The sequence below is a fragment of the Psammomys obesus genome, unplaced genomic scaffold (genome assembly GCF_907164565.1).
Source record: "Psammomys obesus unplaced genomic scaffold, mPsaObe1.curated_primary_1811, whole genome shotgun sequence".
Lineage (NCBI taxonomy): Eukaryota > Metazoa > Chordata > Mammalia > Rodentia > Muridae > Psammomys > Psammomys obesus.
Window position 1 is genome coordinate 1,027,073 of NW_026596356.1, and position 4,774 is coordinate 1,031,846.

Below are 4,774 nucleotides of genomic sequence, written 5' to 3' on the forward strand. Positions count from 1 at the left end.
ATAAGGAGAAGAAAGGGGAAGGGGTGCTGGGAAAAGAGGAGGGAGGGAATAAGGAGAAGAAAGGGAAGGTGTTGGGAAAAGAGGAGGGAGGGGCTATGATAGGGTGTAAAGTGAATAAATTCTAAAATCAAACTGAAAAAATTGTTTCTTTAATTTATTGAAATTGGAATATAATTACATAATTTACTTCTCTTTCATTCCTTGAAACTGTCCTGCATACCCCTCCTTTCTCTTTTTAAAATTCATTACTCCTTTTTACATTAATTATTGTTTTATATATATTATGTGTATGTTTCTAAATACACTCAACCCACTCAGAAACTCAGTATATGTATAGAGAAAGATAATTTGAAAATTGTGAGGAAGAAATGAGTAACTCCAGCATTAGAGGAAACCGCTAAGCTACTCTGCACTAACTCCTAAGTACAAATTCCCTAAAATCACCTTGAGATGTGATTCAGTGTCTGATTAAATTAGATTCCCCACCATCCTTCACTCCGGTATCAATTTCTCTTGTTCCTGAACCTCACTTAGCAGTCTGTGGAGCCCCACAACTGTGTCTCAAAAAACAGAATGTGAGCACAAGATTCGAGCTGCTCCCGTGTCGGTTCAGGATCCGTCCAATCTTCACTGCCTGGATGCTGAAGCATTTATTGAAGATCCCAAAGGTCAGAACACTCTCAGTTTGGGTCCACATTTCTGCAAACTCCATCTCTCACCTGGGATTTATATACACAAAAAGATAACTTACCTTTCAAGCTACTACATTGAAAGATTTCTTGCTTGAGTGGAGGAGATGGGTTCAGAAACAGTGACGCTAAAGACAGAGATAGCCTCCCAGGGGGTTGGCATTGTTTTATTGCCACATGTTTGCTTCTGCATGGCCATAACTGCCTCGCTGCTGTGACAACACAGTTGGTTCATTACTGGGACAATATGATCCCCAAAGCTTTAAATACTTATTATCTGCCACTTAACACAAAATGTTTGCTCATTGCTATTATGTTGCATTGAGATTAAACACATGTAACTTTAGTGCAGTGAACATTTTTATGGCGTTAGTTGACTATCTAAAAAGGATTAGATGTGAGCAGATATGTATGCATGCCAAAGTTATTCTGTTACCCACAAAACATGCTTTTATTGTGCTAGGAAACAATTGGCAATTGTCTTAAGGAGTAATTCCAATGGCCAATAGTGCCAGCTTTCACAGCACTAAGAACTCGTTTTTAATAAGCAATTTAGGAGCCATTACATTTGTCTTGTTTAAATCACAGTCTATAAGATAAAGTTCAAATGCCCTACAGAGGTATGAGAGTGTCCCAGAATCTGCCTTACCTTGTTTTTGTCTTGCCAATTTCCATAGTGTCTTTGGCATGGAACATCATCCACACAACTCATTGAATAAGAAGAGGTAGATCTGGTGCCTACACGGAGCCTTCACCCACAATCTGCCTTTTCCCCACAATCTGATCCCTCCTTTCCCCTAACCCACCCACCCCTGGCCCCAATGCAAAATATATTCTATTTTCCATTCTCAGGGAGATCCCCAGGGGTCCTCCTTTTAACCTAACCTCAGTGTGTCAGTGGATTACAGCTCGATTTTCTTTTACTTAACAGCTAATATCAATTTATAAGTAAATATATACCATTTTGTCTTTCTGGATCTGGGCCACCTCATTCACAATGATTTTTTTTTCCAGTTGCATCCATGATGGGGCCCTGTGGAGATCCCTAAACAGGCCAGGCTGATGCTAGGACAGAGGGTCACTCTCTGAGAATGGGCAATGGTGGGGTATTACCAAGAACAACATCCACACAACTCATTGAATAAGAAGAGGTAGAGCTGGTGCCTACACGGAGCCTTCACCCCTAAGGTCTAGTCTCTTTGGCATGGAAGTTACTCTGTAGGTTTACAGAAAAAGAAGCCTGGACACCCACTCAGCCACGAAACCCTGGACCTACAATCTGCCCTGCCTGGAAGATGTTCTGGGGCAGTGGTGGTTCAGAACCTGTGGGAGTGGCCAATCACTGTCTGGTTTAACTTGAGGCCCACACCACAAGCCTGGATGGCCAGGAACTGGAAACTGGATAACTCCACAGCAACCCAATGGCGTGGCTCCCTTCCTTTGAGTTATCAGTGATACTCTTGCCCTCTGCAGGCATGACCAAACAGATGACCCTTTATGGGACCCTCAAGGGTGCTAAGGGCCGGATAGCCTGTATCACCACCATTCTGCCGTTCTCTAACGTGATACTGTCTGAGACAAGACCATCGCAATGTGGAAGCTGACCAAGGGATCAGACCAACTATAGCATACCACAGCATGTTCTGCAAGGTCACTCCCGCTTTGTCAAAGACGTTAATATCGCCTCTGGTGGCCAGTTTGCCCTCTCAGGCTCCTGGGGTGGAACACTGGGCCTCTGAGATCTCACAACAGACACCACCACAAGATGATTTGTAGGTCATGCCAAGGATGTGCTGAGCATAGCCGTTTCCTCCAAGAACCAGTAGCTTGTCTCTGGACCTTGAGACGAGACCATAAAGTTATAAAATACTCTAGAGTCTGCAAGCACACGGTCCAGGATGAGAGCCATCAGAATGGGTGTCTGTGCATGCTTCTCCCTGAACAGCAACAACCCCATCATTGTCTCCTGTGGACGGGACAGGTTGGTCAAGGTATAGAATTTGGTTAACTGCAAAGTGAAGACAAACAACATTGCCTACATTGATCATCTGAACACAATCTGGTCTATCTAGCAGTTACTCCAGATAGAGCCCTCCATGCTTCTGGAAGCAAGGACCTCTCTGGCATGGTCTGATGGTGGCCAGACTGTTTGCTGGCTGTATAGGCAATCTGGTGTGAGTATGCAGGTGACAGAGTTTATGACAGTCTTAGACATAAAACTGGCTTTCTGAAAAAAAGTCAATGAAATGGTTCCCAGTGATATTCTGCTATACTCATAGGTTAGTGCCTTGCCCAGTCATCATCACAGAGACTTCTTCCAACAGCAGATGGGAGTGGGCACAGAGACGCATAGTCAGACGCTAGTGCAGATGGATTCTGGATTGGAGGTCTCCATCATGTCTCTCCCCCTGAAGCCTGGGGAACCCCACAGAAGATAGGAGGAAAGATCGGAGGAGTCAGTGGGAAGGGAGGAAACCAGGGTAACATGGCTCAATGAACTGGTATAAGCTGGGCTTATGGGCCAAGCAGCAAGCACCAGGCTTGCAAATGTCTGAACAAGACCTCTGCGTGTCTGTTATGGCTGTTAGCTTGATGTGTTTGTGGAAACCCCCGAGGGGGAGCAAGTCTCTGCGCCTGCTCTTGGGACTCTTTTCCTCACAATTGGTTGCCTTGTCCAGTCTTGATGTGAGGACTTTTGCCTTGTCTTATTGTGTCTTGCTTTGTTGTGTTTGTTGTCTTTGGGAGGCCTGTTCCTTTCCGGAAACAAACAAACAAACAAACAAACAAACAAACAAAAAAACACAAAAACCAGAGGGAGAGGAAGTGAAGGGGGGGAGGGGAAGTAGGGAGGAGTTGGGAGGAGTGGAGGGAGAGAATCTGTGGAGTGTACTATATGAGAGAACAATCTACTTTCAAATAAAAAAAAGAACTTAAAATGGATGAAAAGCATATAATGTAAAACGATTTACAGGAAATGCATCTATCTTCCTATCTATTCTACTATACAATGGTGATTATAATAATCCACTTTTTAAAAATGCAATAAAATAACAGTATTTTGATGATTTTACCATAATTAATCTATATAAAATCTGTCATGGTTTCAGCACAATTAACCAGGTCTAAATAATGGTGTTATTAGTTAGTGTTATTACTGGAAACATCATGATATCTGACTTATCAGACTTAGGATAATCATTTCAAGAGATCAGCAAACTGAGGCACAAAAATATATAACTCCATGTCTGAAGAGCCACAGAAGATGAGGAGAATCATATTGTAAAATCAAGGGCTCTGGTCTCTTCTTTATCAATATTCTAAAATATCCCATTATGACAATGGATAAGATTCACCAAATTTATATGGCAAACATGGTTTAATTATCATTTACATTTCAGTTCAGTAAAATGCAAGTGCAAAAAGAAAAACATGGTTGTTTTTTTATTAATTACTGATTTTTTACACTTTTTATGAAGAACTTTATCCAATTAACTTTAGTTATTCTAGTATGTTTATCTTGAGAGATTAAGAAATTTTAAGTGACCTAAGCAAAGATAATAGGAATTTCTAAGCACTCTCATCAATAATAACATCATTTACATAAGCCAAAGCACCTTACGACTTCTATGAATTAAAACTCTCATCTTTACTGAAGTCCACTTAAGGTAGAGAATGAGGCATATTTTCTCGTTGCTTTCTTGTGGTCATAGACACAAGCACACACCCACTTTGAGGATATGTCCTCCTTGTGATTATTTTGATGTTTCTAAACACATCTGTATATCTGTAAGGATACATTTTTAATAATGCAAACAATATATACAACAGATTTTTCTTGATATTATTGTTTTCCTGATGCTCTTGTTTAACCATAGATATTTTCTATTCTAACTTCATTCATTTTTCTGATTATAATTTCATGACTGTCGATTTCCTGATAGTCTACTATGTCAACATAAGTATTACCCTCTGTGCCACAAAGGGAAACATTGTCACAGGATAGAAATGCACCTGTAATTTTACATACATACATACACACACACACACACACACACACACACACACACACACACACACACACACAC

General features: G+C 41.1%; 1 pseudogene; it reads left to right on the forward strand.

Annotated features, from left to right (window-relative positions):
* Positions 1-2,164: 2,164 nt before the first annotated feature.
* On the forward strand, positions 2,165-2,823 carry LOC129669248 (receptor of activated protein C kinase 1-like; annotated as a pseudogene).
* The last annotated feature ends 1,951 nt before the right edge of the window (positions 2,824-4,774 follow it).